Consider the following 27,091-nt stretch of genomic DNA (forward strand, 5'->3'; position numbering starts at 1 on the left):
TCTCTTTCTATTGAAATAGTTAAAAACAACGGTGGGGAATGGCACCACCTGTGTCTAGAGGGTAAAAGGCTTGGGCTTACACTGTATTAAGATGTTTCTCTAATAATCTTATTTGGAATAGTAAAATGCTGCTCTGGCCTTTATACTCCGTGGCTATAATCATGCTACGGGCTGTGAAGAGAAATAAAATGTTTTAGGAAACCAATGAAAGTAATTATGGAGGAAAAGAAGAAATCTTTCAGGACCACAAGTTGTTCTTTGGGTCTGAAAGGAAGCAAAAGAACTTAGTACCGAGATTGCTGCTTCTACATCCTAGCTGCAGCAGGGCTTGTGTCCCCCACGGCTTCTTTTCCTTCTAACCATCTCATAAGGATACCATTTTCCTGTGGAAGTTGCCTTTTTACCAAGGCATTATTTAAGCCACAAGTTTGGCATGGGCAGAGCTACCTGGAGGGGTTTATCACTTGCAGGCACTGCAGGCCTTTAGTGCCAAGACAGGCGAAGTCCAGGATGACTTTGAGGATGCACTGATGTGTCTGCACTGCTTGGGTTGATGCTAGTTTAGGTATGGAATTATATTTGTGGATACATCTAAATCTAGGGTACTTTGTTATCATACCTTTGGAGAAAGTGGCTGAGGGCTATGGTGTACCTCCTGTTGTAGACATGCCCTATGGGGAAGAAAGGAATTTGATTAAATAAAGAACAGCTTCTAAGACAGGATGGTGAGTTTAACATCTGCCCCTGTTGATTGCTGACAGACTGCAACACACAGCTCACGATGTAGGGGAAGTCTGTATTTCCTCTTTTATTGCCAAATATGCACATTTCCAAGCAAAGGTGACATTTTTGTGTGTCAAAACAAAGGTAGAACTGCACAGCCTTTGAAACATCAAACTCAGATGGAAAATGAGGATTTGGCATGGCTTAATTTGGGCTTTATTAATGCCTTTGGGGGAGAGGGATGGAAGAAAGATTAGGCAGATCAGAGCTTGAAAAGTCATAGATCATGCATTTAATAGCTCTAATTCTTAAATACTTGAAAGGTTTCATAAAGCCGTTCTCTTCAAGTGCAAACTCTTTCCCACTTTTGACTGTTGCATCCAGACCTCCCAAGTTCTTAAAAAGAGCTTGCAGCTGAAATATCTTGAGACCTTTCCATAGAGCAGGGATCTTGCACCACCACTATGTATGCAGCCAGCATCCTTAAAGGGATCCCACAAGGAATATACATTTGCACATAGACACATACTTTCATTCAAGGTGCATATTGTGTTATTTTAGGTACTCACCAAATGGGATTTAAAGCCGGGAAAAAAAAAAAGGAGACTTTTTCCATTCAGTTACATTTTCTGAAGTGCTGCAGATTTAGAAAGGCTGGATTTAAATGAAGTTACTACTAGATTTCTGAGAAAATCAATTGTGGTGTTATAAGAAATTGATGGCTAGATTTCAAGGTGAATTTGATCTAAAACTGAAATATCGACTAAGGCAATATTAAGATTTTGTTCTGTTCTCATTCTGGTGAAGTGGCATTTTTCACTGCACTGGGGTTTTGGCCTTTCCCTAAGCTTCAGATAATTTGCCACACATTTATTTTCAATATTAAAGTGCTATTTTTAAACCAGCAGTGCAAAGCAGTGGTTTTTATAGTAGCTATTACATAGTAAGGAGTTTTCTGTAATAAAATCAATATCATAGGATAAATACTGTGAGCTAGAATAAGAAGCTACTGATAATTTTGCCCATAGTAATCGTTTTTAGCATGACTGTGCTTTCCACAGGGTGATTTTTCTGATTGTATTTAACGTGAATGAAGGTACATTCCAGAAGGTAACACAGCCTGGGATGCTGTGACCAACGCAGGTGAAATAGCTGAGAGCAATATGAGAACACAGCGTAGGGGAAGGGTAACACTAAGATATGGAACTCTGGAAAGAACTCATTAGTCATATAGGGAATGTGGAAGTGGAGGGTAATTTATGACGTTATGGAAATAATAATATTAAGTGTTTCCCCCAAAAAGTTTTCTCTCAGGTTATTAAAAATCAAAGGTGCTAAATAAGATAATTTTAGCCGCCTATATCCCTGTTCCACGGTGGTTTGAAAGCCCAGGCTGTGCAGTGCATATTGTTCAGACTGCACCCTCACAGTTACATGAGCTCTAGAAAAGGCTTTTTGACTCCAGCCATTCATTTGCACCATCCCACTACAGACCACTGCCTTCAGGTGTGCTGATACCTGAAGTGGTTTGGGTTATAAAACAGAGGGTTGTTTCCACCTCTTTGTATCTGTATATGCACACACGTCTTTGGAGCGTTCAGATTTCTGAGGTTAAGGATTATAATCAAAGTGACTTTTAGAAAGTGCTGATGTCAACCAGAAGTTTACCAAGAGATGAGTGTTGCACCATTTCTAGGCATTGATGCCAATGGTACTGGGCCAGAATCTGCTTGGATTTGCTGTTTAGTGACACAGCAACTGGGCTTCAGTGTTAGAATGAACCATGAGCAAATGGGGTGACCAGCTGTCAACATCTGCAAAGCCCATTAGGGCTCAGTGCCCTCAGGGAGGACACGTTGGATTTGGACACTCAGCCTCACTACTGGGGCTACAGGGAGTACTGGGGTCAAGTGCCTCATGGTCTCCTGTTTGGTGGTGGTGGTGGCATTGGAACAGTGTCCCCTCTTGGCACAGGGTGTGGGTACAGGAGTCTTGAGCTATCACAGAAAGCAGCTACTGACCGTCTGGCCTGTAACATATTGAAAAGGCAATTCCAATAACTCATTTTACAACCAAGTGATCATTTATCCCACTAGCAAAATCTGTTCAACTCTGGTTGTATAGGTTATACAGTAATAAAAGTTCAAGTATCCATAAAATTGCCATTGAACTGTAAATTAATGTGAGGTAAAGTTGTTGCCCAGGGGAATAACCAAGCTTCAGAAAGTTGTGTCCTAAATTAATTAATGCTGAGTTCCTCTCTGCCTGGGAGAAGAATGGGTTTCTGCTGCTCTTTGGTTGTTGAGCTCAGAGTTGTGTTTGCAGGCAGAAATTGCCATTGTCATCTCTGCCCACTTAAACAGAGAAGAGAAATCAAGAGAAGAGCCCAGGAAAATTTATGAATGAAATTACAGGGGTTTTCTTTCTTTCTGTCCTTTTGTGGTTTTTTTTTTTTTTGCATTCTGATATTATTGCTACATCTGTTTGAATGGATAGAGCTAACCCATGCTGCACCACTTCAGGCACCTTGTAATGGCCAAAGAGTTTCCTTTCTCCTTAAGCAAAGATGCGCATTTGCACTTCATGGTTGCTGACTAGTGGCAGGTGTCCCTGCCCATGGCAGGGGGGTTGGAACTAGATGAGCTTTAAGGTCTTTTTCAACCCAAACCATTCTATGATTCTATGATCTCCCTGACCAGCATGGCTTGGCTGTCCTCTAACCCCTCACTTAAAACCTTTGTTTTGTGGATTTTGGGTTCTACTTCATTGTAAAAAGAAACCAGTGGTACTTGCAACCAGCTCAGTTTTAATTATTATGGATGAGGATTAATAAAAGAAAAAGGTACTTGGTCCCATTGCCTTGGGAATCAATTGCTTTTTAAGAAGCTGGCTAAAAAAAGCAGTTGGGGTACCCAGAGCTACACGCTACAGTGTGGTCTGCAAAACACTGCTGCTGGATCTGCGTGCTGTTTCCACAACCGAGGAAGCGCAGAACAGAGAGGAGCCATGTAATGAGGTGCACGTAAACTGTTTGCTTCAACAACTCCTCCACAATGCTTCAACTATCGGGGTCTGTTGCAGCACTTGGAAGTGGTTGTTTATACAGGGCTTCAGAGCTGCCATATAAACCAGTGCTCCGTATGACCAGAAGACCGCATAAGCTCTCTCCTAGATCTCTTGCTAACAAGCCTCAGAGGTTTGTATTGAGCAGCTGCCTCTGCTCACAGCAAGAACCTTTCCGCAGAGTTTCTATCATCGGCATCGCTGCCGGCCTGCCTGCCGGTGCTGTGCTCAGCTGACACAATGGCAAACAGCACTTCCCATCAATTACTAGCAGAAAAGAGGCACTGGTATTCCCAGTCACCCATCAAGCACCGCTCGTGGGCTTGACAGAGGATACGGGCTGAGGCAGCAGGAGTAGGACCTCCACAGCACCGCTGGTGGCAGCACGTTCAGTTAACAACAGTTAAAATGTTTTCCAGTCCCTCTTTTGCTTCTTGGCCCCTTTATTCTTTCATACACAGGTTGTTTGCAGTACTTTTCCCGACTTTTCGTTTACCATCTCTTCCTCTTTCCATGTCACTTTTGCTTTTTAGTGTTTTTCTCCCCTCATTCTCCTATTTTTTCTTTCTTTTCAGTCTCTATTTATTTCTTCTGCTTCACAGATTGTCTCTCTGCTTGGTTTTCTTTTTCCCGGCACTTACTATATTCCTTGTGTTTTTGCAGCTCTAATGCTAGCTTGTCTGCCAAAGAATAAATTCCTATTTATGGAAAATATATGCAGCTATATGCGCTGCTAAAACATCTTCAGACTGTTTGCTCACAGTCATCCTGCAGAGACAGCGTGACACTGTTGACACCAGAACTGAACAGCTACCACTACATTTACCACAATTAGAGCCAAATGGCACATCAGCACACAACTATGCAGCTTCTGCAATGTGCACATACAGGTTCAGGTGCATCCACCTGGATGTATCTTAAATGAGCCAACTCTTTCCTCCTCTGACAACGAAACAGAGCAGTTTGGGTTTATATGGAAGAATCCCATGGGTTAGACCTTTAGATGTAGTTATCCTACTCTTTGCTCACTGTTTGCTTTGCCCAGGAAGGGATAACAATTGGTTATGCCTGTGGAAATTCCTGAACTGGTCCATTGTCAACTCAAGTTATACTTTTAGAGCATTCCAAATTTGAAGCTCTGGGCAGAAGGTTTGATATAAGCTGATTCCTTGAGACATCTGTGACCTAAGAAAGCTCAGTATATCACGGTAGTTTCATCTTGTGCCTCTAGATTAGCATCCTAAAGCAGCAGCACTCCAGGTATGGTACCTTTTAGAACATTCTTAGGTTTGCAGCATTGTTTCTTATTGAAATATGGTAACTGAAGGAGGTGAAATTCAAAGGCACAAAGGGTGGTTCTTCCATTGCAAGTCAATGGAAGTTGTGTGTCTAATTCCCATTTGTGCCTTTGAAAACACACACATCCCTGCTTTGCCCACGGCTTTCAATCTCATGCGCACACAAACACAAGCACCTGTTCAACCTTCCACACACACGTTTTCATTTCCTCTCAGTGTCACAAACTTCCTGCGGTAGCTGAAACATGTCAGGGATGGTTTTGTCAAATTGCTGAGACCGGGTTCTTCAGCTCCCACTCTGCACCTCTGGGGTGATCAGATCATGATGTTAGAGTCGCATAAGAGCTTATTAGCAGCTGTTGCAGACACTTTCTCTGTGCTCTGAAAACAACACCGAGAACAACAACTCAGCTGGGAAGAGCATATGCAATAGCCTTTTAATCATTGCTTCAACTCGCCATGTCATGATGCGTAAGCTTTCTCCTCAGTGAGGCTAGGAATGCAAAACCAGAGAACTTCTTCAATATTTCAAACACCTGCATCTTGTGAAGCGAATTTATGGTACCACATTAGAAAAAATAAAAGGGGGGTGGGGGGGAAGAAAGGAAGAAAGAAAAATCTCTTGGATCAAAAGTGTCTCCTTATCAGGAAATGAAGGACAGGAACAAAAATACCCTCCTCCTCCATCTCCTCCTCTTCTTTTCCCACCTCAAACTTGATGATAAAATTCTGTAATCTGACAACCCCCTGCAAAATGATAGATGAGTATTTACAAACGGGGCTTTTCGATGCAAGTCTGCACTTTAGAATCTCCCCAACCCCAGCCTTGTGCAAGTTGTTAGGCTCTGTCCTCTTTCCATCACTGTCTGTGCCACCCAGCTTTGCTGTCCTCCTTTATGGCCATGCGGAGGGGTACATGGACAGCTGGGGGTGCAAATGCCAAGCTTCCAAGTCTGTTTATTCAGCAGTGGCAGGGCAGCCTGTTGCTGGTCACTAGGCTGAGATGTGCCTCCAGGCTTGGTGTGGGATGCTCTTCAGCTGTCCTCCACAGCTCTCTCCGTTGCAGGCACAGTGATGAATTTGTTTCCTTTCGTAATAAGTCAGACAATAAGGATGTTGCTAAATCTTTTCTGGAGCCCAAAGGCAGGGCTGTTGGTTGATACTTGTTTGCTGTGGAGTTACGATTTGTATGACCCCCAAGTTGTCCCTTCACTCAGAAAGTCCAGTGTCACAAACTTGCGTGCTCTGCAGTCAGTGAAGGGAGCTGGGCAAGGTAAAAGTGGCCAGCAGATGTCTCTCAGGATATTCCTTTGCAGACACCACTCTCCCAACTCCCTTTCCTTGCTGAGCTTCCAGAAACTGGGCTTGGTGTGTTGTGAGAAATGCTGAATCTCGCTTCTTTGCCCCTTCTCTGCAAGTATTACAGCCCCAAATGCATAGCTTTGTGATGCTGAGATTTTTATAAGCCACAGCCTAAATGAAGGGAATGTTTTATAAAGATAAAGGGAAGGGATGGCAGCTTCTTTGTGTCTTCAGAGCATTTCATGTGTATTTGCAGCCTTTGAGCAAATGAGGCAATGTCACTCATACAATATCTTAGATCACTTTTGATTGAGAAAATCATGAACATTGCTGGGATTCTGCTTCATTTTGCATGGGAGAATTGATAGATGGCAGGAAAAACACTCTGTTTGCAGGTGCAGGCTGTGTCGACATGAGGCAAATCTGCTAATCAAGCTGTACCTGCCGAGATGCTAACAAATTCTTCCTTGGGTAGACTTGGCCTAAGTCTGAGCTCTTTTCTTTAGCTGGCTATAGATTATCATCTGTATTAGATAGAGAAACTGCAGCAGTGAGGATAAGTGGTTGCTCATGGCACTGAAGGAATTAGTTTTAGAGGTGAAAGCGGAAGGCTGGAGTCTCCTGGTCCCAGTCATGTTCACGCCAGACCGCTGCATTTTGGCTTGAATGGGGTTTAAAGCTCACACTTAGGTCACACTGAAGATGCACACACTATTATCATTTTGCAGGAGCTCTCCATTGGCATGATCCATGTCTTTGAGAATACAATAGTCCATCACCAATCCAATCATCTTCCTGTGACTGAGGGGTTTAGGCAATTATCAAAAAGGGGATGATTTGAATGTTCTATCCCTCTTGTGGAATTGTGTTTGGAATTTATCCGACGAGACAGGGAAGGGATTTTGTTTGTTTTGTTTGATCATTTCTTATCACAGAACTTTGTTTGACTCAAACCACAATGATACAAGCATTCAAACACCACCTTCAGATGTAATATTGATTTAGAAAACAGCAGTGCACAGCTGCTAAGCTTCACTGTTTCATACACAAGGTCTTCAATTCCCAACAAATTACTGGCATTTCTACCTATTTACAAATTAATGTTTCCTCTGAACCTTGTGCACTTCTTATTATTCCAGGCTGCTTTCTTCAGTTTCTGCTTAGAAACCTTGCGCAAGTGTGCATTATGCGGCGCTAGGGCAGCTTTAGAGCATCAGTTAAATTGGAGTTAAATAAGAAAAAAATCTAGATCAACGTTTATCCTTAGGCAAGTTATGCACTGAGTGAAATTAAACCACTATATGTACTTGTAGATTGAAGAATCAGAGGTGGAGGATGGGTCAGAAACACTAAGATCAAAGTTTTCTTCCTTTGAAAAAGATCGCTTTGAAAAGCCCCCATGCCACCTATTCTGCTTGTTAATGTTTTGACTGCAAGTGTCTGGCAGTGCCATCATCAGCAGAATATTGTTAAAGACCCTTCTATTTTTGTGTGTGTGTGTGTATGTGTGTGTGGAGCTGACTCTAATAGCAAAGCAATGGATCCTTAGCAGCCTCTGGTATATGTCTCTTAAGGGAATATTTTTGTTAATTGCAAATATTTGATTGACAAACATGGGATGCAATTAGTAGGCAGGCACAGTAGGAATGTGCAGTGAACTGGATCTCTGAACCAACAGATCTCAACTCTCTCAGCTTGATCTGAAATAGGCTAGAGCATTTAAACCATATGTTTCCCTCAAACTTTTTCTTTCCTCTGAAAATTCCTTATTTCCCCCAACTAACCTTCTCTCACTCCCTGCACCAAGGGAGCTAATTCATCTCCTATGATCACGTCAAGTAAAGACAGAAAATTCGACACAAGCTTCAGACTTATGCTGCTTTTTGACCATGGCAGTAAAAATTAATGTGGACAAGACTGTACATGCCAGTTGTGCCTTCCAAAAGCCCTAGGTGAAAGAGAATACAATCTAATTTAACTTTAGACATTTTGAGCTTAATGGTCTATTTAAACAACCTGGTACCATCTGACTGCGTTTATCAATTATATTTCTTTCTATTTATACAGAGCAGTGTCTTTCTGGCTATAATTAAAACTTATCGAGATAAATTGTGCTCAGATTGGGTGGCACGAGAAGGAATTCAAAGGATTTCAGTGGTTTTATGTGTTCTTTTTCATACAAAAAAAAAAAAGATTGCTCTTAAATCTTGAAGGGGAAATAGGTTTTCATAATTAGAATAACCTAATTGCAATAGTTCCCATAATTACAGCTAAGAATTACCAACAGGAAATGCAGTGTGGTCTTCTGACTGAAGTGTTGACCCAGAGAAGAACCCTTCTTAGGTAAGCAGTGCCTCTTCTCCTAGGGAAAGGGTGCTCACTTCCTACTTCTTATGACAAGGGTCATCGGCAGGAAAACTGCCTCTGAGGAATTCCTCAGTTCTTTGGGGCTTGAGGTGGTTCCTGCTTGTTCTTTGCGGTGTCAGAATCATCTCTGCAATAGCCCCACATGACGTCACACACTGAGCATTGCTGATAGTTTTTTACAGCTAAACTCCAATAAGAGTTTTCTCAGTCGTTGAGGATTATGGACCCCATTTGGCAACTTCTTCCAGTCTGAGTATTTGCATGGGCAAAGCAGCACAAGTTAAACACCTTTCTGCACCGGTACCTGTGGTGTGTTTGGTTGTGTCGTCAAGGAGTAATCGGAGGAGGATGGAGAGGTCAGTCTCTCTTCTCTCTTATTTTGCACATGGCATTCACCGATTTCACCATAACCTAATTGTACTCGTGAAAATCCCAAATCCCTGTGTGCTCTCTGGCTGTACTCACACACGTAACGTGAGGTTGTATGTACCTACATCCCCACACTGCGTTAGAGCATGCATATTTATACAATCACATGGAGGGGCTAATGAAGCGTTGCTCATTTTGGAAGGGCCCGATCCCGCACCATTTACTCCTGCTGGGGACTACTCATGTGATTAAGGCTGACTCACATAAGTGTTGCAAGATCCAGCCTTTAATTTGCAAATCCCAGTAACGGTATGTGTTAATCAGACACTTCATCAGTGAAAAGAGTGCTAGATCCGTAGTAGCTGTATGGTAAGGCTATAAATATAAGCTAGAGTTCTTTAAAACTTCCTGACAGCGTTTTGTCCCTAGAAGGGAAAATGTTCATCTCGCTGCTGAGTCCTACACTGAAGATTTCAGATCAGTTGTAAGCGGCCCCACAGAACTAACAATAAAGTCATTTCCATCTGTAACATTTCACACCGTGTATTTGTAACCTTCTTACTGAAGCGATATTTAACAGATAGGTTAATATTTAACCTAGTAAAAATACTCTTTTTAGTAGGTTTGGGACTATTCATTAGAGGCTGTAGCAACAGAACAAGGGGAATGGGTTCAAACTTAAACAGGGGAAATTTAGGTTAGATATAAGGAGGAAGTTCTTTACTGTGAGGGTGCTGAGGCACTGGAATGGGTTGCCCAGGGAAGTTGTGAATTCTCCATCCCTGGCAGTGTTCAAGGCCAGGTTGGACAGAGCCTTGGGTGACATGGTTTAGTGTGAGGTGTCCCTCCCTATGGTAGGGAGTTGGAACTGGATGAGCTTTAAGGGCCCTTCCAACCCAAACCATTCCATGATTCTATGATTCTATTTTTACATGGGTCAGTTAATGAAGGCCCATTGCAAACCCACAATAACTCAGGGAAAGCTTCCTGGCAAATACCTTTGGTGTGGCAGAGTTATATTAAACGGTGATCCAGGTGCACACTTGGATTTGTCAAGGTTGCCTTTAGGGAGGACCGGTCCCCTATAGATAATTCTTTTCTCACACTGGAGCCGTTGTTGCGTCTTTGTGTTCAAGTGCTTGACAGAAAATGTCCACAGTTAGGCTGTGCATAATGTATACTGTCAATTTGTAAAATCTTTCAATGTGTCTGTGTTGAAAGAGGGACTTTGTCGCAGGTTTTCAGTTCGCAGCTCCACTGTTACCGTTTTGTCATGTTAATGCAATTCACTTAAAAGATGGAAATTGTCCTTAATTAATTGAGGAGGGAGATTATCATTGTGCTGAACTTGTAGGCAGCGTGCAGAACAGTACTGACACCATTTTGGTGAATACAGGTGATGAATGGTGTTGACATGAACGGCTGCAGTTACACAGTGTGCGTATACACAAATTATACCGCCATGTGTGTTCCTCTGTGTTATGAAAGCCTTTTGTTTATATATACCCAGCTATACATTTACACATTATGTAAATAAACACACATATGCCCATGCAATTTAATTGAATATATGGCTGTGGGTTAAGAGGCATGTTACTCTGATGAAAAACATCTTATGGTAGGGAGTAAAAATATTTCCGACGTGCTTTTGAGCCTCCTGTGGAATTTAAGAAGGAACTGCAAAGATTTCTTTAAGGTAGTGGTTCAAATAGTTGAATAGGAAAGCAAGTGTCTTCCCAAAGCTTGAAGCCGTTGAATGGCAAGTTTCATCTTTATTCAGTTAGGAGCTTTCCCATCGGTCTTTGGTATAAGCAAAATGGGGTTTGTTTTGAATTAGGTGCGTACTTTTAAGGCAATGTGCAAGAAATTATGCATGTAGATTAGTCTTTCCAACCACAAATCCCCCAAAACCAACCCAAGCAGCTCAGGGTTCAATGCAAAGTTGCCCCAGGTGCATTCAGTCAGCCTTGGGGGTGCAGTATGGCTCTTTGATGTGCTAAGAGAGGCCCTAAGCAATGGGCTTGTGGTGCCTCCTTCCCACTCTTCCAGGCTGTTGATGCTGCCATGGCATGCCAGGCTTGGAGGGGGCCAAGGAGGTGGTCTCCCACTGGAAAAATGCCTTTAGGAGCTGCAGGAGGTGGTGAACCCACTGCTGAGCCCCACTGGAGGGGCAGCTCTTGCTGGACCTCCATCTGGGGTTGCACTGCATGTGATGCACCTTCTCCCTGGTCCTCATTTGGGATCGAGGGGGTCCTGTGGGGCAGTGCTATCTGTTCATCTCAGTGTAGGGACCACAGGCCATGCCGCAAGGTGCCGCGTCGCGCTCCGGCAGAGCCCAGATGCCTGTGTCTGCTGCCTCACAAAGCAATCTCTTCCTCTGCTTCTTGTTTGTTGTTTTTCCCCCTCCGTCTCAGGCACTCAGCCGGGGTGCGTCTCCTCCAGCTGTTCTGTGACACCACGCAGCCATCAAACGCTGGAAACCCAGATCAGAGAGCAGCAGTGACAGGCTCCCCGGTGCAGGCAGGCCAGGTCCCAAACCTATTGTTCATACGAGAACGCTCAGCAGAGTGACTTGACAGGTTTTTAAAGCACTCAAAAACTTCACCAGGAAGTTTTCTTCCTTTTCAACCCTTTTCCCTTCAGTCTGCCTCAAGCCAGATGCAAACCCTGGGCCATTTTAGCTATTAACAAAAAGGGGCTGATTGTCGCTTCTCGACATGCGTACACACACGTACACACGGATAATCAGGTGTGTGAGAATCAGCAATCCCTCTGCATGCAAAGGCTGACGCTGTGATGCTTTGTAGCATTCAGACCCCGTGTTCCGAGCGTTTTTGTTATCGTCGCCTGATAAATAAACAGCCCTAAAATTACAGAACTTATTATGGTAATTGAGGGAAGAAAGGGAAATGCAAACCCTGCCTCGCTATCTATTACATTGCCGCTGCTAAAGTTGCCCAAACCTGTGCGACTCAAATGATATTGTAATATTAGCCTTCTTTCTTTTTTTCCACAATGATTGTTTTCTGTCCATCTCAAGCTGGATGTCAGTTCATTTAGATTTACATCAAGTAGTAAATTAAAATAATCACTCAGCAAACACTCTCAGCTCAGTTTTCTTTTTCAGTCAGGAGTTGCGAGAGATGCTTGAAGCATTCAAGCAGAAAATATTGCTGTCTAGATATTTGTCCTCTGGGTGATAAAGGAGGCATTGTCTTGGGACCCACTCAGGCCTCAGAGCTGATAGTAGCTGTGCATCACAGCTGTGAAGTGCGCTTTGTTATGTGTCTGAGGATTAGGGTTCAGGACCTTGTTTTTCTTGAAATACCAGACTGATCAGAGCTGCATATGTTCAGGGGAAAGCAGAGGTCGATGGTTCTCTGTCCACATTTTTACTAGATTATTTTTGGACAGAACTCTGGGAGAATACCCTGCAGCTTAAACCATCCCAAGAGTTTTTCATATTCTGCATTATAACCATCATGGAAAACAAAAAAAAGGGCTGTAGTTTTCTCTATCTGCATTTGAAACAAAAGACGACAGCATCACAGGCACTCTGGGCTTTGGACCCACGCTGGAACAGGCTGGATTTTGCTCCTTTGTGTTCCATTTACAGTACAGCTGCCCATTTAGAAGCACAAATGCACCTTGGTATAATAACTAAATCCAAATAATATCTGCCCTTAAGGATAGCACAGTCAGTTTACAGATAAACAGTTAATCTTAAAGTGAGGGTGGAACTGGGGTGCTGTACAGAGCAAGGCGGGGGGGGGGGGGGCACAAAAAAGGGTTGTTCTGTGTCTCTAAGCTGTCTGCTTCAGAAAGAGAGGATGGGGGGGGGTGTCTATTAAGAAGAATAATCTGAATATTCTTTCCCACCCCAGAAAACAAAACATGTTTATTCTGGCAAATAAGATGTGTATAGAAGCACTCTTAGTGAAGATGCTACCCTGAATTAAGGTCTATTACAGTCAGTGAGTTGAAGTCTGAGTAAAGACTGTGGGATGTGGGCTCTAGATGGCAGGATTTGTGGCCACACTGTCATCTCACTTAAGTTGGTGTGATACCACAGAAGCTAACTGGGTTTTACTGGTAAACCAAGGACTATACGCGGCACTTTTGTTGCAAGTGGATGTATATGTATGCATTGCAAAATCAACTTTCGGTGTCGATCTGAATCCATCCCTTCCAGAATGGCGCCCTGATCAACAGCAGAATATTGCCTTTGAAATCATTAGTGTTAATCATCCAGCCCCACTGAGGGGATGGAAGTGAGAGCACTATTTGCCCATATGCAGTATAAGACCTAAGGATTAGTTGCGGATATTTCTCTGCTTGAAAACCCATCAGTAGGCACAACTTTTAACCCCACCAAACTTCTGCATAAAGGGCCACCCTTACATCTTTACTTTTAAAGCTAGGCCAGCATGGAAAATGTCTCCTTCTGTCATTCAAAATACAGAGTTACATGCCAAAATTATCTTGGCTTAAGCCTCAGGTCTGGAATTACCTCCCTCCCATGGAGTAGGGCATGTGTTCCACCTCAGCTAGGGGAAAAGCCTGAATGATGCCTGCAAAAGGAAGCCTGGCTTTAGTCTTTGCTCAGTCCTTCCAGCCAGCCCTCTTCCACAGAGCCCAGCACTGGGCTGTATATCCCTACCATGGCTCCTCTTTCAGGCTTCAAGTCAGTGGGGTGGCTCAGGTGCTCCTCTCTCCATGGAAAGGTGAGCTTGGAGCTGTGCTCCAAAGCATTCGGGAGGCCATCTGAGACATTAACTTGAGTTTAGTGGGTTTAATGAACGGTGTGAGATTGCCAGCATGACAGGGCACAAATTAAGCTCTAGGCTCCCAGTGTAATTATACATTTGTGTTCTCATCCTTGGTATCGCTGAATGTCCTCCTGCTCTACTGCCCTGCCGTGCACCTCTTGCAAGGGTTTATGCTGGGGAGGGGATGTGCATGGACCAAAGCAGCGCCAAATGGTTTCTTGTTACATCGCCTTCTGCCTGGCAGAACTGATTTGCTGCATGTGTGCATTTCTGCCTACAGAAAGCTGGCATCAGATGAAGGCATTTATCATTGGAGATATGCTAATAGCAAACCTTCCAAAAAATCAGAGAGGAGCAGTCACTGTCTCATTTGGTTAAAGTAGTCTTTCATATTTAGGAATTTTCTTTCGCTTCTATTTCCTCCTTTCTTAGGAAATGACCATGGGGTACTGACCTATGCCTTCACGCTCATAGAAATCCTCTCTCTCTGCTTTATTTGTCCTCTGGCTTCCCCCCCAACCCCGATTTTTGCTTTTCTTTTTTGCTGCTTTGAAGAGGTTTGGTTTATCCTTCCTCCCTCATGCTAGCACAGCTATCCATCAGTCCTCTTTTCTCCTTGTGTTGTTGATACTGATGGGGCTCCTTTATTATGGTGTTTTCTGTGTGTTTCCCTCCTTCTAAACCAGTTTCACCTCCTGTTTGTCTGTCTCGTATTTCCTCTCTTCTGCCTATATCCTGGCAAAACATCTTCGTGGTGCCACTTACTTTTCCTCCCTAATCCCCCTCCACAGCCCTCAGCTCTGATTCCCTCTGCACTGCAGAGACTGGTACCTCCAGTGATGCTTTCCCAGTGCCCCTGGGTTTGGCTCCGGTCCCTTCCTACCATCCCTCTGCTCTCCCTGGGTCCATCACTCTCTGTAACAGGGTGACACAAGCAGTACTCACAGTGTCAGAGGCAGAGCACTGTGGCACGATGGTCTGAGCAGCTCCCACTGCTCAAACACCAGCAATACACACTGGGCAAGGAAGGACCTGGTCAACAGCAGGAACATCCCTTTTCAGCTAGGTCAGCCCCACTAACGTCAAGGAGCTCTCTTGTGACTTTTGGTGGATTTTGGGGTAAAACCACAAATCAGCTGCTCTCTCAAACCTAGGAGCAGAAGGAGGATTCCCTCATTGATTACATTAGAAAAAAGAGAAAGACAATGTCCTGAATGAAGGAGAAGGAAAACCTGCCAGGGCAGAAGGCAGCTACAGCCTCTAGCTCCTTATGCAAACTCATAGCACTGAAGAGAGTTAGAGGCAGAGTCGTGAAACCTTCCCCTGCTGGCATCTACTCCGTCTGCTTGAATGAAGGAGGCAGAGGGATCGAGATATTTCAGGGTAAGGTGTTTTGCAGGTGGAAACTGGCATAGCAGTAATTTCATTATCTTTGTGCATTTGCATCAGCTGAAAATCAAGTCTCAGAGTTTTATCTGGGTTGAGTTAATGGGAAAATGTACAAGCATTGACACAGGCATATCATGATGCTTACTGAAGTTATTTGAAGCACACATCATTTTCCAGATATCTCAATACTAATATGAATGTGGGATTGCTGAAATTATCAACATATTGACCTAAAGCCCTATGCAAAATGAGACACTTCTGTTTGTGAGTGGTGCGGCGCGGGGTGCTTCTGCTGTTGTCACCAATCGCTGCCATCCAGGCCCAGCATAAATCCAAGCACTGAAAGGGGGAATCCCCCTAGATCTTGGCAATAAAAAAAATAGGAAACAAAAAAAGAGAGAGAATTTCCTGACTGCAGGAAAAGAACTGCTGGGGTAGAAGGTTACCGAGGCCTCCGGCTCCTTGTGTGTAGCTGAAGAGAGTATTCAGAGAGTTCAAACACAAGTAGGAGATCTCCGAGTGCAGGAGACAATCAACATAGTACGAGGTGAGAGAATTAAGCACAGAGCAGAAGGGCAGTTACCCCGTGTGCATCCATTCCCAGCATGAGAGGTAGCCAACAAATCCTTGAAAGAGCCGTCTTACAAAAGCTTCATTATAAGCTCTTGCTAATTTGAGAGATGTCAGGAATGGCAATGTTATTTTCCACTCGGCTGCTGGGATCTCTGTGTGTATAGCTGATTAGATGGTACCTTCTGAAAAAGTAAGGTCTTTTTAGTGCCTGGCTGAATGGCAACACCTTGGTGTAAATAGATGATAGTTGTAATGTCTTTATTATACAACAAAACCTCAGTGTTGTGGCTGCTGCTATGAGGCATAAAGAGCTATGCCTGTTTTCTGCTGTAACTGTTTTGGATTCACATCAGGATAACCCATTCCCAGTGCCTTCCTGCTGGAGATGGGCTGAGAACCACGGGGTCTCTGAAGTACCTGTTCTAGTTCTAGTCCAAGATTAGGACATACTGAGTATGCAAATTGTAGGCAAGACCAAGTGCCTGGTATCTGATGTTTTCCTCCCTCTAACAACGCAAATGTTATCTTGATACTCTTCTAGAGCTTGCTTGGCGATAGTGGGATCCCATGGTGATGGTGGGATATCACGGTGCATACAAAGTCAGCGCTTTCTGAGTATCACCATGCATATTCCAGACTAAAAGGACTGCTGAAATGACAATCTTGGCTGCAGCAGCTACCTGGAAATCTAGAGGCCATTGTGTTCTTATTTCATCTGTTGCTAGTCAGCTGGAAAGCCCAGTGACCTATGAGTAATGTGGTCATCCCAAACTCATGCTGATAAAACCTTTACACTACCGCCTCTTGCCATCTCTCCCTTTCTATCTCGCTGAGATGTTCTGATCCAATCTTGACTTCCTCTGAGGTAGGGCATTCTGTTTTAATGCCCTACCCCCCTCGGAGAGCCAGAGAGAAATGATTTTGAGTTGTTTTTTTGTTGTGTTTTTGCCTGTTAGACTCATCTGCGGAGCTTTTGTGCCAGTGAGAAAGGATATGACTCTACAACCATAGCCTCAGGGCCCTTTGGGACATTGCTCCTCTCAATACTGGCTGCTATTGAAGGCATCGCAGAAGAATTTCCAAATCCCAGAGTATCAGTTTGGTTCTATGGGCAGTAAAGCACCAAGTGTAGCTTAGGGCAACCTTGAACTGGGAGAGAGCAAAGCTCAGTTGTTCTTTACTCTCCCCACCTTCATGGCCATACTGTGTGCATCCTCGCGCCACTGGGCAGTCAGTCTACGTGGCATATCTGTTATCCTCTCTGTTTGTTTGCACCACTAATGAATATTTCTTGCTTATTCCTTACAGATCAGTGTAGTGGATTTGTACAGCTGAGGGACAACTATCCATGAATTTCCAGGTATTTCCTATTTCTTCTGTCTGTATGATCCTGCCACAACTGTGGTTAAAAGAGGAATTCAGTGGCAAGGCCACATCTTGTCCCAGTAGAAACAGTCCCACTTTTTGACTGGACAAGGTCCTCATCTATTTCTCACCTTCTTAAAGGGCTAAGGTTTACTTTGGATTTTTATAACCGATTTTAAAATGCTTCCTGTTTACACTAGCTCTGCTCCTTTAGTTGAGAAACTCCAAATTGAAGTAAGCAAGTTCTACAGTGGGGATCTACAGAAGAGCATTAGGTGCAACGGTTTGAGGAGCACCATACCATGACCGCATTAAGCCCCCAAGCCCAGGGCCGTAGATTTGCGTGCTACCTGGCAAGGTTGTTCAAGACACAGCTTTAGAGAGTCAGATAAAAGCAGCCCCTTTTCCAGCTTGGCACTCAGCCATCCTTGATGTGATAATGTGGGTATTGTAAGCTCCTTGGGGCAGGGACTGTGGCTTTCCATATGCCTTGAGTCACTCCAAGATTGTGGTTAGCATTCTGTGAACCAAAGCTAATAAATCAAAGCCAGTTTTTTCTCATGTGCTTCAAAACCTACTCCATTTTGGAACGAGAAAACCCCGTACAGCTCACTGCAGGCTTTGTCAAATTATTCCTCCCCTTCACACTTGGACTCTTCTTCATTTTCCACACACTTAATACTCACCCAGCTCCTTTCTGTAACTGGCAGCTGATCCAATTACACACTAGAGGTAGAAATACTGAAGTCTTACAGTTCAAATGTGGAATGATATGCATAGTCACTTTGTCACTCAAATCCTTTAAAAAAAAAAAAGAAGGAAAAACCAGACTAGCTGGCCACAATTAAGGGCAGAAATTGGAGCACACAGTTAATATCTCCGTGGTTCGCCAATACTGGGATGTCATAAGTACCAATCAGGAAACCAGAGCCATGTGGCTTCCCAGATAAAAACACTGGCTTTTTACTTCTGGGGCTCCAGTTCAAATCCAGCTTAAGGTTCTAAATTAAATGAGACCCTTTAACCCGTGCCAGAACAGACTATCCCTCCAGGTCAGAGCTGAGGGTCTTGGCAGGTCAGTGTGATGAAGCTTCTATTCTGTTGCCTTCAGCACACTTAATGGCATAAACAGAGGAATTAAGGTCCAAACCCTGCCACAATGCCAAGAAGCCATAAGTGTGTGGTCACCAGCGCCCAGATACAGAGGCATGGAAAAAGAAAAACCTGAATGATCAAAGGACATGAATGTAGGCAGGGTTGGGTCAGGGCACTGTAGGTCTTGCTGCTGCTTTCTGCAGTGAGGCATTTCATCATAATGGACTCCTCTGCTGCTCACAGGCGGTAGCATCTGAAAGGCAGGCTACATTTGGGGTCAGATGGATGGTGCTGTGTTCTGCCTGAGCTGTTTTCTGGGCTCCCTGATTCACTTCCCATTGCATTAACAGGATAAAACTGTACAGTCAAATGTGGGATCCCAGTGGCACCATCAGCATGTGTTAGGACTGTGTTAGTTCCCCTGTGCAAAGTTGTGCCAAGAGAGAACTTGTTCATTATAGGAAAGGATCCCAGTCACTTACTAGGGATAATAACGAAGGCCCAGTAATAATGACTCACTTTGAATTAGATGGTAAGTTAGAATGTAGCTAACAGATACTCCTTGCTTGCAGTGTTGGCGTTGCACTGCTGTGTGTGTAGTGGCCTTATTTTGTTCCTGCTTCCAGAACTGGGGAATTCTGGTTCAGCTTCTCAGCTGGATTTCTGTTCAGGGTTTTGTTCAGAGCTTGCATTCAGCTGAACAAGCTTGTACGACTGCATAGCAGGAGTGAAGGATCTACCCCATTTCCAAAACCATAGGAACCTTCAAAGCCTCCAAGCTCCTCCAGCTCCCACCAGAGAGCAGGAGCTGAGAATCCCATATGACAAAAACCAAGCAATAATTAAAACCCTCCTATTTTGCCCAAAGAATTCCTTTGTTCGAGGTATGTAAATGTCTTTGCCCGCTTGTAAGTTATTGCATTTTTGATAGTTCCTTAGCTCAGTAATCTGAGTTTGGGAATAGAGGAGTCTGAAAGGAGGATTCCTGTGAAACAAAACACCTGTCTTTCAGTCAAGGCTAAATTGACAAGCAACAATTTAGTTGTCTAAACTCAGAGCTTTCAGGATTTCAGACTACATAAATGTCAAGATGCCTAGGTAGGGCTCAAAGGTGAGCGACAGTGTAGGCAAATATACATTGGAACTTCAATTATCCAAACCCTGATAACTCTCAGTTACCTGAAGTTGAAACATGTCTTCCCTCACTTCTTAGTTTCTACATTTTTTTAATGTGAAATCCCTTTGTACTGAATCACCAGCATAGTCTGTAAACTTTTCAGAGCGCGTCTCCTGAGGAGCTTAGTGTGTCTGCCAGATCGCAGCATCAGCAGCCCCTTTCTGACAGAGCCTGTAATTATCCCTTCATGTTACCTGTTACATTTAGATAGAAGTATTCAAATAAATAAATCATCGTTTTCATCCTTGTTGTCTCCAGCTACATTCCACTCCTCCATAGGCATGGTGTCACTGAGGCACCCTTCGTCCTAATACAGAGCGTGTGCATGCACTGAAATGCCATGCTTTGATGATTCCTTGGAGGGAGATTGTCCCCTGTAATTAGCAGCTGGAGAATAGAATGGGCACTGCTAGTTAACAGAATTCACCATCAGTGGACTGGATTTCATGGACCAAATTCTTCCTTTCCTTGCTCTCCTGCAACATCTTCGACATTGACTGATGTCCAAGAGCCAAATATGCCTCAATTGCCATAGTTCTGAAGCTTAAAAGCTGCTGAAAATCAAATCAAGACCCTTCACATGTTCCTGACTTCAACAGTTGGTTTTCCCTACGTCGCAGTTACTTTTGAGAGGGGTTGTTGTGATTTATTTCAGTGGTAGCAGTTCACACTTACAGGTCCCTGCACCAACCATAGAACTAAATCAAAAAGGTTTGAGTGGCAGAAGAAAATGGCTGGCAAGAAAGTATGTGAGGCCTCTTCATCTCCTTTTGCACCTTTATATTTTCAAGCCTTATTTTCACCCCCTTCCTGACTTACATTTGCCACTAAGTTTCTCCCAGCACTTTGTAACATCTCTTCTCATGTGTATGGCAAACGAGCGGTGAAGGGAGTCCCTCTGCTTTTCTCCTTGCTCTTCAGCAAGTGTTTTTCCTCTTTATCCTTCAGGGGAGGATTCTAAAACAGAATAAGGATGGGAGATTTTTGTTTCATCCCCGACAGCAAGGACTCTGGGGAAAAGAGCTCTGAATAAGCCAGTGTGATGGGGAAACCATGCTGCAAAATGAGAGGTGGCGCACGCTTATCTGTGCCGTGGTGCAAGTGTAGTCTGCAGTGGAGGGTTTTGGGGTAGAATGAGGCCCCTAAACAGTAACCTGTCCCCCATAAGGAAGAATAAAGGTATTTCTAGCCAGGTCAGTCTGCTTCCCCTTAGCTGAAGGCAAAGAGCCTGATCCTACCAGAACAAATGGCATAAGACATGGAGGATCCAGCATCGCGCAGGGGAGCAAAATCCTTTTCTCCATTGAAAGCAGAGTTGCACAAGTGAACTGGAAGGCAAAATGCAATCTGGTTTCATCTGTTGCTTTGACTAGGAATGGGGAGAAGAGAAAATTAAGTGGGGATATTAAATTGTAAGTTTTGTGGTTAAAAAGACATCTTATTCTGACAGCAAACTAATACTGCAAAGAAAATACGCCAGAATACAGACCAGCCAGTGCCCACTGAGGAATACTGAGGCAGTTCTAGTGTCTGAGGTGTTCCAGGGTGACCAAAATCTCAAGTAAGTTAAAGTTGCATTTTAATTGATTTACACAATGACATCAATTTAACCATTAGTAAACAGCAGCAATTTTGTGCAATGCTTTAAATTACATTTCCCACATATGCATTTAGTTGAAATTTATGGAGATGGTTATTTATGTTAATAAAATAATTAAAAGCAGTTATTTAAGACTAACTATGAAATAGCTGTGTAACTACCTATATTAATAAGACAGTTAGTTAAGGGATAATGTCTATTGCTTTATAGTGTAATTGCAATAAACAGCTGCTGAGTTTGATTAAGAGCTGAAGTGGAGCTAAAGTGTTTGAGCAATCTCAAAAGCTATTTGTTGTAAGTGTACTACAAAGCAATAGCGATTATTCCTATTATACAAGAAGCCATAGCATAAACATTAAAATATAACTCCTTAGAATGATGCTTGTTTTCTTGGGTTTATTGAAGCATCTCCTTGTGAATGGTGGGGTTAGAGAAGAAGAGCTTTAGTGGAGAAGAGGGTGGTGGGGGTGGGTAATAATCTTGTTGAACACAGTTTTGTTCATACCCAGATTCACTCCTGTGTGAGCACACACCTAAGTGCTAGGAGGGGCACAGTCTGTGCCTGCAAGCTGTGTTTTCTCAGGGGTGGCATCCTTTGAAAATCTCTAGCTGGATCCCTTTCAAATTTAACAGAAAAACTTCATCCTTGGCCCCAGGTCTGACCTGGGAACTGCTTCAGCTTTTTGTTGCAGTATTAAAAGGGAGAGTTGAGCATATAGTAAAAATCCTCCTGCAACTTCATCTGTGAAATGGCTGCTGCTGGTCCATAACTCCATCATTAACACATGAAACAGACACCTCCTGGTCCCCAAGCGTATCCTGCTTTATGGCACTGACACATACCTAAACCACAGACCATTAATTTCAGTGGGATCAAGTAAGCAAATAGGCATCACTTGTATTGCCGTTGTTATTTACAAACTCCATATCCTCCTGCTTCTGGGCAGTGGACTCATACATAAGACATTTGCCTTTAAAATTTCACTATATTAGGATCTAACAAGTGTTGTTTCAGGAAAGAGGTGCTTAATTACTTAAAAGCTGTTTTATTTCCCCTTTTATTTGAGAGCAGCTTTGAATGGTGAACTCTGACACGTTGATTGAGGCGCAAATGGACATGAGTAGACTGCCTTTTGCTGCTTCTAGTTCATGCACCTCTATGGCTGTATTAACAGTGAAGATCTCACAGAGACCAGCAGTGCTATGAAATGCTGCCAAGCAACGTTTTACCAATAGAGAGCTTGCATATTCATGGCTTTGTAGTGCACTAGGTTGAGCAAGTCCTAAATTAAGATTCTGGGGGAATAGAGGGCAAGAATGTGCCCTGGGTATCCTGCCTCAGGTCCTGAGCTCCTCACATTGTTGGCACTTGGGAATCACTCAAGCAAGCTCTCACTTTCCAAATATCAGTGGGAAAGACAGGTGAATCCATCACTGCAGTAAACCAGGCTCTGTGAATATGCACCAAAATCCATTTGATCAAACCCCACTGGTTCATTTGCATCAAGGTTGTAGGGGTTTCACGTAGAAATTCAAAAAGTTCAAAAGGCAGAAAGAAAGGTGTTAGCAGTACAGTTACATTGTTTTCCTCCCTTTACACAGTCTATCCTGAAGGAGATAACATATCTCCAGCTACCCAGTCATGTATAATAGTCTGAAAAAGCCGACAGGAAAAGGCAGCTTGGCAAAGTCTGATGCACAGTGATGAATCCAAGTGCCAATTCGCTACTAATCTTCTGTGGAATGGTTTTACTTCTAGTTTGTTAAGGAAGCAGATGTACAGGTGGCTCAATATCGGAGGGGGGTGTGTGTACACCTCTGAACAGAGCAGATTCCCCTCTGTTGCTAGCATCTTCCCAAATAATCTCTGTCGGTGGCTGAAATAGAGCACAGGACCTGCTTGGCTCTGACAGCTCCTACCTCAGGAGGAGCTTAGGCAATGGCAGAAAAGCCCACCCAGTGTACTCTTCTTGTTAAGCTTCTGGGGCTTGCAGGCCTTCCTAACTCTGCCCTGGGGAAAAACTGTGTAACAATGGATAAAAGACTTGGGCCTCCCAGCTTAGTTACAAAGGATTCTCTTCACTCATCCTCTTAGTGAGAAATCCAGTTGAATGCTTTTTGAAATCTTTCAAATATTAAAAATAAAATAAATCTTCTTATTCCCTTCCCAGGCAAGATTCTTGACTGCAGTGCCATGTTGTCAGGCACTTCAGGTCCTTTAACATGTCGCAGGGACCCCATTCAGTGATGCGGCTGCAGCCAGGTACACAGAGAAAAGGTTATTCAATTCTTTGTGTGCCTTCAAAAAGTTAATGGAGAAAAAAACACCAATGAAACCTGAGAGGGGGAAGATAGGGTGGATATTAAAATAATTGGGTGTCAAGCTGCAAAAGGCTCCCTGCTACTACCTAACCTGGTTGGGATCTATTTTGGAAAAGAGCTAGAGTAGGTGTGTTAGTTTCAGGCAGAGAAAGGGAAACTATTACTGTTTCACCTGGGCATATGAATCATTGTTATTTGTTGCTCAGAAGAGTTATTGCAGAAAATACTTGGCAAATCAGTGGTGAAAAGAACCAAACACTGTTTTCAGCTGCCTTCCATTTCCTTCTCTCCTCAAATACTATCTGCGCTCTTCCCTTAGTGCCATAGTCAGCCGAGAGAAGCTCTGCTCACTCTTTGCTTTTCAGCACAGCGGGGACGAGATGCTTCAAGACACTCTGAAGTCACTTATAATGTGAAAGAGTTAGAAAAATCAAAGCTATCCATGTGTATCAAGGGAATCATCAAATGGCTGTGTTACTTATGGTCTTAGAAGTCAGTTTTCCTTGCATAGAAATCTTTGACCAAACACGTTGTCGTTGCTTTGTAGAATCATAGAATCATAGAATAGTGAGGGTTGGAAAGGACCTTAAGATCATCAAGTTCCAGCCCCCTGCCATGGGCAGGGACACCTCACACTGAACCGTGTCACCCAAACTAAGCCATGTCACCCAGACAGTACTGTAAAGAGAGTATCTTTGTGGAAAGCTCTTACAAGCAGCTAAGCAGTATGTTCTCTGTGCCTTGGAGTCTGTCTCTCTCTTTCTCTCCCTTCCCAAGAAGCTGTTAAATATTCAGCATCATCTGATTTAAAACTCTTTCTTTAAAGTCTTTGGTGCTTCTCAGTCCATTCAGAGATCAGGCTGGTGTGTTCCTATCGCAACTTGAGTTAGAGCCCAGGAGAACCTGAATTTCTTACCAGTTGGGGTTTCTTTACTGAAGTATGTGTTCAGATTCATGTAAAAAACATCCACTTCCCTTGTGAGGCTTTTGGGGGGGTTTGGGGGCTTTGGGCTTGTTTATTTTTTTGACATCTCGCTGTCTCTGAATTTAGCTTTAGTTCATTCGTCAAGGAAATAAACAGCCACAGTTCTTATTACTCACACTACCACAGTGTATTCCAAGCCTGTACATATCCTGCAGCTTGCTAAATAAGTCTATATCCTTTAAGAAATTCCCATCAGTCTCTGCCCAAGAAGAGCAATAATAAGTTAGTTAGTCATCAGATATAAAAACCTGAATCATTTTTACAAGTATCTTTAATGGCTTCCATTATTATGTGCCTTCATAAAAGAGCTCCCTCTCAAACACAGCATCCTTTCATTCTTCAAGAGGATCTCATTTCTGAAATAACGGAAATTAAGGCCCTGATGCTTTGTTTGGGCAAATGAAGCAGGAAAAAATACTCACCCAGCTCAAGCAGAAGGAATCATGTGTTCTATTAACTTGTCAGCTACCTTGGTATTATTAGCAAAACTTCACAAGTCAACCCAGTGGATTTCTGTGATTAGTGTTACACTGACAGCAAAGTATTCCATGTGGACCAAGCTGTGATTTGAGCTGCAGCCCAGGTGAAGAGGAGACATCTCCCCTGCTGCTCCTGGCTTTGCCCTGCACGTCCTTGACTCAGGTTCAGTGGTGGTTGCGTGGTCAGCATGAACGGGGCTGGTACCCAAGGGCACAGTGTGTCCTTCTAATCCCATCCCCATCTTCTCATCCTGCCTGCCCTGCTCGAAGTGTTGTGTTTGCATGTGCTCAGCAGCATCAAGGGGCATTTTTAGGGTCAGATGATGTTTTAGTTTATTAGTTGTCTGATCAAATGCACATCTTCAAGTAGGCCAAAATGGTCCCATCAGGGCTGGGCGGGCAGGAGCAGCCCTTTCAAGGGCAGCTCAAGACTTCTGGTGGATTAAAGTGGCTGTAAAACCATAGCCAGGATGGTTATATCATTCAGTCCTTTCTCTTGCTGTTAATGTAAGTATTAGTTTGCTGCCTTCAACAGACAATAAAAGTCAATATTCATTGTCCTGCCATCAGAACTGCACTGGATAATGTTTCCAAAACTCTTTCAAAAGGCATTTCCTCTGTGTTCATCTCTCTTCCTCTGAAGACACCAGAGGCCCTGAGTAGCTGATAAGATTTTTGAAGGTCATAGATAAACCAGAGCCTGCCTCTAGCCCCTTATGGCCTCTTTAAGTCCTTCCATAGTCCATAGGTTGAGAAACACGGAAAAAGGAAGGATGGTACTGAAGCGTCTTCCTCCTCTGTTTTATTTCAGGTCATGTAACCTTGCTCACTCTTGTGGAAAGCCTGAGGAGCTCCAGGAGGAGTTTAAAGAAGAGATCTTCCTCTCTTGTTCAGGTGAATAGTCATGAATTAGACTCTTGGGAGACTAAGGCGGTAGAAATACATAAGGAAATCGTTTGATTGCACATAGTGTTAAAAGATGTTAAAAATGCTTCTACTACCCTTAGTACTGGATTTTTCTATTTAGTTCTTTATCTTAATTTATGATGTTTTTTTCCCCTTCCCTGGGAAGTGAAGACTAGCAATAGATAAGGGAGAATATTTTGTGTTTTTGTATGCAGTATGAGTCCGGTACTTGGCCAAGACCCAGATCTATTGTGGCAAGAAAGTAATAGATGAACTAACTAGGGACTCAGACTCTCTGGCTAGCATCCAAGAAACATTAAAAACTGTAGTACTGCACATAACAAGTAGGAAGATGCATGCAAATGTTGATGTCTTATTGAAAACTGTTAAGTTATTAATATGTTGGCTTCATAGACATGCATTTGGATTTTAAAACCTGCTGTCTGAGTTCATGCCCAGAAATTACCTGCTGAAAGATATGCCTGGGATAATATTTAAAGTAGTGCCATACTGGTGAGGTAGTTCTGAAGAAAATGACACTTCTGGATCCCTAGGGCTAGACTGTTTCTTTTGGGAGCATCAGCTCTGAGGTAGTGGCAGTGGTCCAGTTCAGCTCTCAGTAATGGTCCCTAAGCAATAGTCCCACATTGTTTCTTAACCATGTCTTCCCTGCCTGAAAAGCAGCAAGTCATGCATAGGCCCTTAGGGCCTTGTCGTATGGGTAGGAGGGTTCACTGTCTATGGGTTCATGGGAAAGATGTGGCTCAAGAGCTTTTGTGTGGTACCCAGAGATCTCTGAAAGCCTTTTAGAAGGGAGATCCTACAAGCATTAGAGGTTTAGGGTCATTGCCTAATATAAGATTTAGGATGGCATTGATGCCAATTCCAAGAGTGAATCTTATTCCTGTGGGTCTTCTAATGGGAGCAAGATATGGCTCATATTATCACATCCACATTGTTTATGACTTCAAAGTCTGGAGAGCATTATAGTTTTCATGTAGGTCTGGTTTGTCATCCAACCCTGATAAGATATAAAAGGTGATTCAGTCTCTCACCTTGGAGACAGTCAATCCACTGTGCAAAGCATCTGATTGCACATAGCCACTGGCTGGAAGTATAGGTGAGGAAAGATGCTCGAGTCTCTACTTCTGTGTGTATTTATGTGTGAGCCAGTTGCAATCCAGTTCTTCCTTAATGTCATACAACTGGTAATGTAACCCCAAAATGTTTCTATTTTCATTGCCAAAGATGTTCTTGCCATTTTCCATGTCAGTCTGAACATTCATAAGGGTGTTTTGTTGCACACTCA

General features: G+C 43.3%; 1 long non-coding RNA gene across 1 annotated transcript in view; it reads left to right on the forward strand.

The window, feature by feature from the left end:
• Positions 1-27,091, forward strand: part of LOC134159067 (uncharacterized) — a 517,675-nt gene that overhangs the window by 440,342 nt on the left and 50,242 nt on the right. Inside the window, exons 6-7 of the long non-coding RNA XR_009963031.1 lie at positions 17,162-17,213; positions 25,688-25,770. This is a non-coding gene — a long non-coding RNA (uncharacterized LOC134159067). The remainder of the gene's footprint in view (positions 1-17,161; positions 17,214-25,687; positions 25,771-27,091) is intronic.

This window comes from Pezoporus occidentalis, unplaced genomic scaffold, assembly GCF_034315485.1.
Source record: "Pezoporus occidentalis ecotype Australia unplaced genomic scaffold, CSIRO_AGI_Poc_V1 ctg10, whole genome shotgun sequence".
NCBI lineage: Eukaryota > Metazoa > Chordata > Aves > Psittaciformes > Psittacidae > Pezoporus > Pezoporus occidentalis.